Source organism: Monodon monoceros, unplaced genomic scaffold (assembly GCF_005190385.1).
Source record: "Monodon monoceros isolate NGI ecotype Baffin Bay Population unplaced genomic scaffold, NGI_Narwhal_1 Super_Scaffold_7, whole genome shotgun sequence".
Taxonomy (NCBI): Eukaryota; Metazoa; Chordata; class Mammalia; order Artiodactyla; family Monodontidae; genus Monodon; species Monodon monoceros.
Genome location: NW_021703784.1, coordinates 89,698,178 through 89,713,037, shown reverse-complemented (window position 1 = coordinate 89,713,037; position 14,860 = coordinate 89,698,178). Strand labels below are relative to the sequence as shown.

At 34.5% G+C, this 14,860-nt stretch overlaps 1 pseudogene; it reads right to left on the bottom strand.

Annotated features, from left to right (window-relative positions):
* Nucleotides 1–702: 702 nt before the first annotated feature.
* LOC114887597 overlaps nt 703–14,860 on the bottom strand; it is a 43,046-nt pseudogene continuing 28,888 nt past the window's right edge.

Here is a 14,860-nt window from a genome sequence, read left to right as displayed (position 1 = left end):
AAAGAGGTGACCATTCATTTGGAATCCTAGGCAGATAAAGATGCTTGAGAATAGATTTGGGAAAAATTTAAGCCCCGTTTAACTGACTTCTTAATGAGAATGTCTCCCCTTTTATTGCATTTCATTTCTTTTTAAAAAATCCACTTTACTGAGGTATGATTGATGTTAAAAGAAAAAATTACATTGTTAATGTATACAACTTAATAAGTTATGAGATAAGAATACATCCATGAAACTATTGTCCGTCTGGGGTATACAAACTATATAGGAGTGCAAACGTTTTGAACCTTGTCTCTTGTCAACCTAAGCACTGAAGCAGTCTCCATTTTTGCAGTTTTTTTTTCTTTTTTTAATGTTTCATGTGTGAATCAGGACAGGACCGTGTTTCTGTTTATCTAGAATCTGTTCCTAATTCCTATTTCACCAAGACCATGGAGATATTTTCAAACAGTGAATCCCTTTGCATATGTTGTTTTTAGATAAACAACAATGATCAAACCTGTGTTTTAGTAAATTAACATTGATTATGATAATCACAGATATGCAGTTAACAGTTACCTTTGCCCAAGAACGCAGGGAGCAGATGCCCTTATTGTAGGTGGAAGGCCAAGCTGGCAAGTATGACCATGTTCTAATGAGGATGCAGCAGTTTTCAGGATGCAAGAGTTCTTGACACAAGTTACAACTTGCATTGAGGTGATGCTATGGAATGTTACTGACTCCTCCCCTTGGGGAACCCATCATTATCCTGTAGGTAGAAAATTGGAGGCCTAGTCAGACCTAGCAAAATAGATCCCAAACTGTTCATGGCAGCCCACCATTTCCTTCATAGGCCTAACAAAATAGAATCTGTAAGTTCATTGAACAGGTTTTCCACATGAGATCCAGGGACACGTGAGGACCAACCAACCTGTAGACCCAGCCTCTGGATTCAAGAAACAAAATGCCTCACACTCCTGTCTGAAGTCACTAGTGACTTATATTATTGTCACTGTTCTGATCTGTGCTAATATTACTCCTTCTGCTCTTTTAAAGTAATTTGAAATGCTAAAAGTAGGCTTATGTTCCACGGTATTTGTAACTTCTGATATATGAATGTGATCTACTCTGCCAGTGCCAGGCTGGAGAACTGAAAAACTCCGAGGTCTGTCTTCTCAGCGCTGACCACTACTCCTTCCGCCTCCCCGGATTCCCTGCCTTCTGCTGGGAGCCCACATTGTTCTCTTTCTCCTGCGGCTCAGGGAACCCAAGTGTTCTGATTTAGACACGATTCTCACGTGCTTTTTCTCAGAGGCCAACTTCAAGATTTTCACAATAAAAACTACTCTTCTCAGATGCATCTTTCTGCTCAAACCTTGTTTCAGCTAGTGATGCCATGGGCAACTATGCCGTATTATCAGTACTGGTACCACAGGAGCTGGTCCCCTTAGACATCTTCTTGAGCACTGAAAGACTGGTCAAGCGTAACAGTACCGTCTTCCTGGTTTTTGGTCATGTCATCTGATTTAAGGTTGTCCCCAATTTTCAGAGAATCTGGGGAAAAGAACTCCCAAGAATGAACTCCCATGTCTCACCCTCTGGTTTAATATGTGAAATGGCAGGTGCATGCATGGTGGATTGGAGGTGCTGTCTGGCTCTTTTCTCCACAAACTAATTGTGCTTATGAAGGTATCGAATGGGAAGGGTACAAGCTGGCCCAAGTCACTGCACACTGATGTGGTCATGACAGTTGGCTGCTGTTTGCCATTCTGGATGGAGATGAGGGTTGGGCTTTGATACTTTGTCTCAGGTGCTGCACCCTAAATGAGTTCTACGTGTGAGCACTTTGCTCCTGGACCTACTCACTATGAAAGACAGGAATGGGGTCTTTGTTATTATGTAATATTTATATGCCTTAACAACCGAATTCAAATGCAGGTGAGAGGATGCCAGAATGCATCCATACTCTCTCCCCCAGCATGAGAGTGGAGTTTACATCATATGATTTATATCATGTGATTCAGTGTGGCAGAGGCCTCCATGGTCAACACCTTGCTACCAGCCGGATCACATTGATGATCTCCCTCTGCCACTGAGAGCAGGGCTCAAGATTGTGTTCTGCATGCTGTCTGTATAGAGCAGAATCTACAGTGGCAGAGCCACAGAGCTGACCATGAAGTCTAGTAGGTCAGTTCCTCAGTGATCTGTTCCAGGTGTCCAAGAGAATCACACTCTTCCCTTTCTTTATTGGAGGAGGCATTGACCCCTCTGCAAACAGATACAGCAGTGTGAGAAGAAATGAAAATATCCATGAAGTTTTCTCCCCTTCCTCCAACCTCCACTACGCCACCCCTTACTTTCCATCCCATAGCCTGTTTGTGGAGGGACTCTCACCTTTACTTTGGAAGATGTTTTCAATGGATATATCGTTCTATTTATTTTATAGTTCAAAGATGTTTCCCCTTTTTGTCTTTTGGCATGAATAGTTTCTGGTGAGATATCTACTATTTTTCTTAACTTTGCTCTTCTGTTACCCTTCCTTATGTCTGCTTTTATTTATTTTTGTTTGTCTGTTTTATCACTGGTCTTCAGCAATTTGATTATTCTCTGCCCTGGTTTGTTTTTGCTATGTTTATTTAGTTTGTGTTTCATTGACCTTCTTATCTTTGTGGTTGTGTAATTTTTATAAAATTTGGAAAGATTTTTGACTATTATTCCTTCAAATATCTTTTCTGTCTTTCTTCCTTTCTTCTGAGACTCCAGTTCCACATATATTTAACCACTTACCACAGGTGGTTTAAAATTTTTTCAATCTTTTATTTTTAACTCTGCTTTATTTTTAATTGTTTCTATAGCTGTATCTTTTTTCTGCAGCATTCAAATTTGTCATTACATCTCTTTCAGTGTATTTTCGTTTCAGATATTTATGTCTCAATTTCAGAAATTTCATGTAGGTGTTTTGTTAAGTTTCTCATTTCTTTTATAGTCATTTTTATATTTTTATCTACTTGCCTAAACATATGCAAATATTTATAATAGCTGTTTTAACATGTTTGCCTGCAAATTCTATCATATCTATCCTTTCTAGATCTGTTTTTATTGACATTATCCTGGTTAAGTTTCAAATTTTTCTCCTCATTTGGATTCCTGATTATTTTTAATTAGATGTCAAATGTAAATTTTATGCTATTGAGTGCTAGATTTTGCTATATTCCTTTGCATAATGGTGGGTGTTTTTCTGACACACAATTAAGTTGTTTGGAATCAACTTAATCAACTTAAAGTCTTGCTTTTAAACTTTGGGAGAACAGGTGCAGAGCAAGCTTTATTCTAGGATTAATTTAGCCTTATTATGAAAGTGATACCCACCTGAAGTCCACCCCTGCCTCATGTACTACAAAGTTTTCTCACCCAGCTGGAAGAAACATGAACTATTCATAGCTATGTTAGCTTTTGGAATTGTTTGATCTACTCCTCCTGGTTATTCTTGCACTGTCTTGGGTTGTTTCTCATGCTTATACAAATCAGTACTCAGCCAAAGACTTGAGGGAACCCCCATGAAACTCTCTAAGCATCCCTCTCTGTGTCTCTTCCTCATCTACAATGCTCTGTTCCCAAAATTCTGGCAATCTTCCTCTGAATAGTCTATCCTTTGAATCTTCTATGCAGCAAACATGCCTGTTTGAAGTCTTCCTCTCTGCGTTGTGGTCTGGAAACTGCTTCCATACATTTAATTTGTGAAAACATAGGGCTAACCTTGTTTAACTTTCAGGTATCACAGTTTTGTTCTGCCTGTTGTCCAATGTCTGAAAACCCTTGTTTCTTATATTTTGCCTGCTTTTCTGTCTGTTTCTATTTTTAAGCAGGAAAATAAATCCAGTCTCTGTTACTCTGTCATGGTGTGAAGTGGTAATCTCTAATTTAGTTATTTATTTTCTGTATTGTTTATCCTTCCTGTAATGAAATGAAAGCTTTATAAGGGAACAGATATCTATGATTGATTTATTCACTGAGGTACGCCAACCATCTAGAATAGTTTCTAGACATGGTAAATGTTAAAAACTACTCATTGAATGAATAAATTGATAAAGCAATATCACTTCATAGTCTGAGATCTCATTCTTTAGCATACATTATTTTTGTTTTTCTGAGGAAACACTGATCCAACTGAAAGTTTTTGGCTACTAGACCAGTTTCTCTGTTATATCCCACAGTTTGTCACTGTTTAGCAAAATCATATAAATTACACCCTGGAGGTTCTAAAAATTGTTTGACCTGGATTATGTGGTATTTATGATGAAGAGGAGGAAAGGAGATACTCCAGAAACTTCAAATGTTTCATAATACCTACAATTACGTAATGTAATGCCCAAGGTCAGCTTTCTGGTAGGAAGTGATAGACTTGAATATTTATGCTCAGATAATTTTGAAAGCTCCCCCCTTCACTCCCCTTTCCTCCCATCCACTTACAGCAGGTATTCTGCGGTTAGGAATCTCTATTAGTATGAAAACTCAGCTGGAAGAAACTTAATCAGTCAGTCAGTCAATTTTTTAAGTAAGAAGAATTATAAAACATCTCTAGCCTTAAAAATTACTGTCATTAATCAGTACTAGGAACAGCAGCAAATAATAAATGAACCTAGAACAATTGCAAAGAAAGTTTATGACCCTGTTCAGGAAGATTTGTCCTGGAAAGGCCTCAACTAACAGAGGAAAAATGTACCATTTGCCTCAGGACTTGAAAAGGAAAAAAAAAAAAAAAAAAGAAAAGTAGCAACAGAGAGCATTAAGGGGAAAAATTACCATCTTAAATACATTCCTACACATCAGAAATGAACTAACTTTCGAAAGCTATTACTTGTTAATTGGAAAATCACAGAGCAGATGGAACCAATTAATCTACAATTACAGAATCACTACAATCCAAACAAAAATAAACTCATTTGCAAGATATAATTTTGTTAAAGAAACTCTTCCTAATATGTCTAAAATTGGGCAAGAGGCACAGCATTTCATTGTTATAGGGGAGTTTAAGCCATTCCCAGAGGCTAAGTTTCCCTCAGGCTAAAAGGGGGGTTGGTCTTATGGTGAAAGGTACAGTCCAAACTTCCAAAAAAAGAATACAGATGTAAAGTGTGTTAAGACCATTCATTTAAGAATATTATTTATATCTACTACACATGAGGAACTGTGTTAGTTGCTAATTATGAAATAGTGACTGACAACAGATAAGGATTCTGCTGTCATGGAATTTAGAGTCTAGTGTGTGGCAAATACCAAATCACCACCCGAACAGATGCCAATTTGCAATTATAATTCATGCTGTGAAGAAGGGCTAGTTGGTATAGTATGTACTATAGACTGAATGTTTGTGTTCCTCCCAAATTCATATGTTGAGACCTAGTTTGCAATGTGATGATATTTGAAGGTAAGGACTTTAAGATGTGATCAGCTCATGAGGATGGGACCCTCATGAATAGGATTAGTGTCCTTACAAAAGAGGCCCCAGAGAGCTTCCTTATTCCTTCTGCCATGTGAGAACACAGTGAGAAAAGGGACATCTATTAACCAGGAAGACGAGGGGCCTCATCATACATCAAATCAGCTGGTGCCTTGATCTTGGACTTCACAAGACTGTCAGAAATAAGTTTCTCTTGTTTATAAGCCACTATGTAACTCTGTTATAGCAGCCTGAACAGACTAAGATACTATTGTCCCAATTTATTAATGTACTATCTTCAGAGAGTTTCCAGGCTGGGTTGCAAGGAGGGAGATCCAGGAAAAAGCAGGTGGATTCCAAGAGTTGAGGAGATGGAGTTAAGAGTTCAAGGAGACAAGAGGGAGAGAGCTATAGTTCATAGGACATGGTCCCAAACAAGAAGGAACCCCACAAAGACAGAATTCCAAATATCAGTTAGGCGCTCCTCAAATATTCAGCAGAGTTCTGATTCACACATGCATTTGTGTGAATGCATTTGTGTGAACTACCCCGGAATGGAGAAAGACCTTCAGAGATAATCAGAGGCAATGCTTACTAGAGCATGAAAAGGACTGGTGATATTGCGTGTTCCCACTTGAAAAACAGAAAATCTTCATGATTATTGGAGCATCAGGTAGCATACTAACAAGGTCCTTACCTCATTAATGGAGAATAATTAGCCCTAGACCAACACTGCTCTAGTCCCACCCAACAAATCATTTTTTAAATATTTCATTGAAGTATAGTTGATTTAAAATGTTGTGTTAATTTCTGCTGTGCAGCAAAGTGATTCAGTTATACGTATATATATATTCTTTTTCATGTTCTTTTCCATTATAGTTTATCACAGGTTATTGAATGTAGTTCCCTGTGCTATAAAGTAGAACCTTGTTTATCCATCCTATATATACTAGTTTGCATCTCCTAATGCCAAACTTCCAATCTTTCCTTCCCTATCCGCCCTCCCCCTTGGCAACCACAAGTCTGTTCTTTACATATGTGTATCTGTTTCTGTCTCATAGATATGTTCATTTGTGTCATGTTTTAGATTCCACATGTAAGTGATATCATATTGGATTTGTCTTTCTCTTTTTGACTTACTTTGCTTAGTATGATAATCTCTGGATCCATCCATTTTGCTGCAAATGGTATTATTTCATTCTTTTTTATGGCTAAGTAATATTCCTTTGTGTATATATATATATATATATATATATATATATATATATATATATCTCACATCCTTTTTATCCATTCATCTGTCGATAGATATTTAGGTTGTCTCCATGTCTTGGCTATTGTAAATAGTATTGCTGTCAACATAGGGGTGCATGTATCTTTTTCAGTTACAGTTTTGTCTGAGTGTATGCCCAGGGGTGGGATTGCTGGATCATATGATAACTCTATTTTTAGTTTTTTGAGGAACTCCATAGTGGCTGCACCAATATACATTCCCACCAGCAGTTTATGAGGGTTCCCTTTTCTCCACACCCTCTTCAACATTTATTATTTGTAGACTTTTTAATGATGGCCATTCTGATTGGTGTGAGGTGGTACCTCATTGTAGTTTTGATTTGCATTTCTCTAATAATTAGTGATGCTGAGCATCTTTTCATGCGCCTCTTGGCCATCTGTATGACTTCTTTGGAGAAATGTCTACTTAGGTCTTCTGCCCCCACCCAACAAATCTTAAAATCAAGTATAAAGAGATCAAATTGTTTACAAGTAATTTAACCATGTCACAGAACAAAATTCAAAAATATTTCTGGGCATATAGATATCTAGCATCCAAAAAAGTAAAATTCACAATGTGTGGCAGCTAATCAAAGAGTACTAGATAACTGTAGGAAAATAAACATCATACAAAGAAGAAATAGAAATTAAAAGAATGACTCAGAAATAACACAGATATTAGGGTTGGCAGACATGGATAGTAAAACAGTTAATATAACTGTGTTCCAGATGTGCAAAAAGTTAAGTAGAGATATGGAAGATGTAAAAAAGAATCAAATAGAACTTATAGAAATGAAAATTATAATATCTGAGATGAAAAAGACACTGGATGAGATTACTAGCAAATTAGACTTTGCAGAAGAAAAGACTAGTGAACTTGAAGGCATGTCAAAAGAAACCATTCCAAATGAAACACAGAGAAAAAAAATTAAAAACAAAAGATACTGTCAGTGAGCTATGAAAGAACTTCAAGGAACCTAGTATATATGTAATTAGAGTCCCCAAAGAGAGGAAATATTTGAGAAATCATGGCCAGAAATGTTTTAATTTGGTGAAAACTGTAACTCATAAATCTAAGAAAACCAATGTACGAGAAATATGAATAAAACTATTTGAAGACACATTTTAATCAAATTGCTCATAAGCAATAATAGAGAGAATATCTTAAAAGCAGCCAGAGTAAAAAGACAGAGAGGAACAAAGATAATGATGATTTCTCAGCAGAAAAACATGCAAGTGAGAAGACAGTAGAGCAACATCTTCAAAGTTCTGAAAGGAAATTAAAACTGTTAACCTAGAAAGTAGTTCTTAAAAATGAAGGTGAAAAATGGCCTCTTCAGACATATGGAACATTTCATCAGCAGTAGACCTTCATGTCATAAAATTTTAAAGGAAGTCCTTTAGACAAAAGGAAAATAGTACCAGTTGGAAATAATGGATCATCACAAAGGAATAAGGAATATTAGAAATTGTAACTGTAGGTAAAGATAAAAGATTTTTTATTACAATTAAAATCCCTTTAAAATAACTGACTTTTAAAACAAAAATAAAAACTTACTGTGAGAATTATAACATATTTGTAAATAAAATGTCTAAAAAAGCATGCAAGTTGGGAGGGGAGAAATGAAAATATACAAATTTTAATATTTATTCCTTGCATAAAGTGATATAATATCACTTGAAGGTATACTGGTATAAAGATGTATACTATAAATCCTAAAGTAACACTAATATGAAAAATACAAAGTTGTAAATAATAAGCCAACAAAAGAGATAAAATGGAATTATAAATTTTAAAAAGGGTATTAAGAACAGTAGGGGAAAATAGAAAACACATCACAAGCTAATAGACTTAAAACTAATATCAGTAGTTCCCTTACACATAAATGACCTCAGCATATCAATTAAAAGACAGGAATTGTCAAATTATATATAAAATCAAGACTCAAGGGTGGGAGGGAGGAAGACGCAAGAGGGAAGAGATATGGGAACATATGTATATGTATAACTGATTCACTTTGTTATAGAGCAGAAACTAACACACCATTGTAAAGCAATTATACCCCAATAAAGATGTTAAAAAAAAAGACTCAAGCATGTGCTGCTTATAAGAAACACATTTTAAATAATTGTCATAAATAAATTTAAAGTAATTTGGTTGGATGGGAAAATATATACCATGCTAATACTCATTAAGGAAAGCTGAATCAGCTGTATTAATACCAGACAAACTAGATTTCAGAGAAAAGAATATAAAGAAGGATCTTCCCTTTTAATGAAAACCTAGAAACTAGATATCAGTTTTGTATATTTCAGCAAATAATTAAATCATTTATTTCGGAGAATAAAGTTATCTTATAAGCATCATTATCCTATTGGCCTGGACTGCAAAAAAATTAGACCACACAAAGGATGCGGGCAGCAAGAATAATAATACAGTTATAGAGAGGGTGCCAAATTAATTCCTTGCTAAACAATTGATTGTGGTATATAAATATTAACACAGAAAAAAAACAGGATTTGGGATAATTCATATTTCTTTTTTCAGGATATTAGTCCATGGACATGAGCATAGACTTATGGGACTGTCAATAAATTTTTTAAAAAATTGTTTTTCTCCTTCTAGTCCTAGAAATGGACTTTAATTGAAGCTGGCAGATACTGGATATAGACAAAACACTTGCCAACATCTATCCAGAAATATTGTCCAAAAGTGTAGCAGAATTATTTCTGAAGGTTGATAAATCCAATAAGGGGTTAGATCCCTATACTTTCAGCCTCTCACACATGTGAGATCTCCTGGCTGGTACATCATTTCTTTTCCATTCTTATAAGCCAAATCCTCTCACTCACTGAAATCCTTATTCAAGAAGTAGGTCAAGAAGCACAGCCCTCATAAAATCTTGTTACTAAAACACTAGAATCTCTAGTCTACCCCTCCTGACCCATTTAAAAAATCAAACTGCTTTAATCAAGCTGCTCAAAACATACATGTATAACTATTTTTTCTGTATTTCTACCATGGATTATATTTTAGTATTACTTTGCATATTTTTTAAAGAATCCTGCATCTTCCAACAATTTCTAATGAATACTATAAGTCTCACATTTGGAGGAAACACATTTTGAAAGGTTAAGTAACTTGTCTGATGAAACATAGTAGGTGACGAAACTTGGATTAAAGCATTTATTTACTCAACAAAAATTAATTGAATGCCTAATACATTCTAGTCACTGTTCTTGGTTTTAAGAGTGCATCGATAAATAAAATGGACAAAACAAAAACTGGAAAAAACAAAAACTAAGTCCTGCCCTTTTGGGCTCAGATGTGTCTAATGGAGAACATGTGATTTTATTACTGTCTCCTATGACTTCTTTTTCAAAGAGCATTGAAACTTTCCCTTTCTAACTTCCCGTTAAACATGACATCAAGAATGTATTTGAAATACTCCTCAAACAAAAGCATTCTAAATGAATGATAATGAACAATATTTTTAAAAAGTCTACTGGAATAGTGGAAAGGCACGTAGTGACAGGATGAGATAGGGCCTGATCTGTCAGCACAGTGACTTGTCATGCCCAACATTTGTGTTGGGAAACAGATGCCTGAAAGTCTACCTCAAAGCAAATTAAGTATTATTTATTAATTTTTACTTTATTAATAACTTTTCAGTGATAATTCCTACATCTATAGTAAAATGTGAGAGCCCCTAAAGGAATGCATAGCTAAACTAAAATGAGAAAAAGGATCTCAGAAAAGGGATGTTTGATCATACAGCAAAAATACTGAATCTGTGTATTAGGTAAATCTCTTTTGAGTATAACCTATAGAAATCTAATGCAAACTACCTCAGAAACAAAAAAATCCATTTCAGGTTAAGGCTGGTTTCAGGTACTCTTACAATGACAATTACATCTTGTTCACCACGTCCTGAGTGATCTTTTTTCTCTCTGGCTTTATTCTACATATGGTTCTCTCCATTTGATGAGGAATATACCCACTTGCAAATCTAGGATTATGTAGCAGTTACAGCTCTTACTTTCAGAGGGAGCACATGCTAAAATTTAAATTTTATAAAGGAGAACTTAAAGAATATAATTATATATTTTGATATTAACATTAATATTTGAGAGTCTAAAATCTTATATTTTATAAAATAAATTAGTTCTTCAAGAGAGTTTTTTTCCTCTTATTTTCACTGTTGTTTGATGTGATTGTTCTGCTCTTGATTTATTTACTCACTTAGCACTAGGGTATTGGAGGCAGTAATGCTTATTGGTTTTTCCTATGTGTAAGGAACTATGATCAGCACTTACCTTCATTAATCACATTGCATTGTCACAACAGCCCAGTAAGAAAAGTCCTATTATTCCAACCATTTAAAATGTAAGGAAGTTGAGTCTTAAAAGACTGTCCAATTGTATGTATCTAATAAACAGCTAAGCCAAGATGTAAATCCAGAAACTGAGCTTCTCATAGGCACAATGCTACTTTGCCTCTCTGACAGTACAGTAGGGAAAAATTACCTAAGATTACAATGCTTCCTCAAAATTAAATACTTAAATCTTTATCTTACGAAAGACTGTATTTTAAAAAACGATATGGGGTAATAAGAGATATCAAACCCTAGTGGTAACATATGAATTCAAATCCCAATTCCACCACTGATTAGCTGTGAACATTTAGGCACTCAGCTCAAATTTTATACACAGGAGTTTCATAAAATGTAAAAATATAATAATATATATACCAGTATATTTTGTGAAGATTAAGTGAAATAGTCTGTTGCTTGTATAGTAGGCAGATTATACTGTAGCCAATAATAGCATGAGAGTCAGGTAAAATATAAAAATTGTTTATTTAAAAGTGTTAAAGGGCAAGAACTCTTGCATTCTACTGGACTATAAAATGGCATAACCACTTTGGAAAACTCTTTGATGATTTCTTAAAAACACAAATATATACCTATCATAACCCAGAGATTCAACTTCTAAGTGTTCACCTAAAAATGAACATATGTTCACACAGAGTTGTACAAGAATATTTACAGAAACTTGTCCAGGATAGACCCAAATTGGAAACAATCAGACTTCCTGTTAACAGATGAATGGATTTTTAAAAATTGTGTTAATTCCATACAGTGGAATAATGCACATCAATATAAAGAAACTACCTGTTGATACACAAAATACGGATGAATATCAAAATAATTACTCTGAGTGAAAGAAGCTGATACAAAGAGTACATAGTGTATGATTCCATGTATTTTAAATAGTGGTAAATGCACAGTAATTTCTAGTGACAAGTAGCCAATCAGTTGTTACCTGGGGAAGGGAGCTAAAGGAGGAACAGACTGCAAAGGAATGTGAGGATCTTTAGAGAGAGAGAGAGATTTTACATATCTTGATTGTAGTGGTGGTTTCATGGGTACATACATCTGTCAGATTTAGTGAGTCGTACATTTTAAATGGATGTAGTTTATTATATGTAAGTTATACCACAGTAAAGTTAACTTTAAAAATGGAGAGACATTTCACGTACATGGATTGAAGGACTCAATATTTTAAAGATATAAATTCTTCCCAAACTCATCTGTAAAAATAAATGCATTTTAAATAAAATTACCTGCAGGGTTGTGTGTGTGTGCATGCCTGTCCATGCATTTGCAAGCATGTGTGTGTGAAAATTAAGGAAGTGGGTCTCAAATTTACAGAGAAATGCAAAGAACACAAAATATCTAACGCACTATAGAATAATAATAAACGAGCTAGATTAATATATTGAGGCCTGTTATATATAACACTGTAGTAATTAAGACAATGTGAAATTGTCATAAATATAGACAAATTGACCACTGAAACTATAGAGAAAATCCAGGAATAGACTTACTTACTTACATATCTATGGTTACCTAATTTTTACAAAGGAAACACTACACTTCAGTGGGAAAAGAATAGTCTTTTTTGTAAATGGAAATTCATATAGAAAAATAATAAATCTTATCCTGTTCCTTAAACTATATATGAAAATTGATTCTAGATCTAAATATGTAAGAAAAAACTTTTAGAAAAAATATTAAAATAACTTTATTACCTTAAGGTAGACAAAGATTTCTTAAACAAGAACAGAAATTACTCATAATAAGAGAAAACTTGATAAATAGATTACATTAAAATTAAAATTATGTCAAAGACATGATTAAGAGTGTGAAAAGTAAATTCAAATAGGAGAAAATATTTTTTGCATATATCTGTCAAAAATAATATCTAGAATAAAGAACTTTATAAATAAGATAAACAATAAGTCAATAGAAAAAATGAACAACATTCTTGAACAAATTTTGTTTTTTTAAATTTTATTTTATTGTGGTAAGAACATTTAATATGAGATATATCCTCTTAACAAATTCTTAAGTGTACAACAGTATATTGTTGGTTATAGGTGCAGTGATTTATAGCAGATCTCTAGAACTTACTCTTCTTCCTTAACTGAAACTATGCCCATTGATCAGTAACTTCCCACTTACCCTTCCTCCTAGTTCCTGGCAACCACCATTCTAATCTTTGATTCTGTGAATTTGACTAATTTTAGGTTTCTCAAATAAGTGGAATCATGCTGTATTTGTCTTTCTGTGACTGGCTTATTTCACTTAGCATCATGTCCTCAAGTTTGTCACATGTGGCAGAATTTCATTCCTTTTAAGGCTGAACACTGTATCTGTGGATGGACGTTAAGGTTATTTCTATATCTTGGCTATTGAGAATAGTGTTGTAATGGATATGGGAGTGCTAGTATCTGATTTCGATTATTTTGGGTAAACACCCAGTTATGGGATTGCTGACTCATATGGTAGTTCTGTTTTTAATTTTTTGAGGAACCTTCACATTGTTTCCATAGCAGCTGCACTATTTTGCATTCCCACCAAAAGCGCACAAAGATTTGAACAGACATTTCATTTAAAAATATCCAAATGGCCAGTAAACTTAGGAAATGTGCTAAACTTTATATGCCATCATGGAAATACAAATTGAAACCACCAGAGTGACTAAAATGAATAAAATAGTCTGGCAGTTTCAAATGTTAAGTAATGATGTGAAGCAAATGGAATCTTCATACTTTCCTGGTGAGAGTATAAATTGAGATATAGCCACTTTAGAAAATGCTTGGTCAGGATGCACTAAAACTGCACTAGCTCATAACTTAGGACTTAGCAGTTCCATTCCTTAGTGTATACCCAACAGAACTGCATAGTTATGTTCACCAAAAGCATTATACAAGTATGTTTATAGCAGCATTATGTGTAATAGATTGATAATGAAAACAGTCATCCAGTGATAGAAAGGATAAATACGATGAGATATTATACAGTAATGAGAGTAAGTGAACTGCAACTACATGCAGCAAGGTGGATGAATCTTATAAACGATATATTAAGGAAAGAAGCCAGACACAAGAGTAGTACATGTATATGCTTCCATTCACATACAGTTGAAAAAGAGGGAACATTATTTTTTCCCCTTGAAGTCAAGATAGCAGTTACTCTTGTGTGGTTAGTAACAGAGCTGGGGCATGAGGTGACTTTTGGGATGCAGATGGTGCTCTGTTTCTTGATTCAGGCTCTGACTGCAGGAATGTGTTTTACTTTGTGAAAATCCATTGTGTTACACACTTAGGATATGTATCCTTTTCATTATGTATGTTAAATTTCAATAAAAATTTTAAAAAGTAACACACATACCAACTATATCTTACCTTATTAAAGAAAATCACATACCATTTCATGAATGATTTAAGCTCTGTGTAAAGTAGGAGAACCCAGAGGAGGAACTTTAAACTATTTTGTAGTTGAGTGTTTAGAATACGTAAGTCAAGACACTGAGAAAGGAGGAAGTCCAAGAATGGGTAGAAGTAAATATCTACATATAATGAAGGAACATTTCTGCTTACAAAGTCTTTAGAAATTGTTTAGAACTAAATTAGTGCCATAATAGAGAGTGATAACAACATAACTTCCTATCTTGGATAAAGATAAATCAGAATCAAAAAAGTAAAATACAAATTTTTAATTTTTGTGGCAATGTGTGTATATTCACGTGTTTCCTTAAGCATGCTTAAACTTCTTTGTCCTTCCCTCTTCCCCCAACCACGCTTCTCTCTCTCTCTCTTCC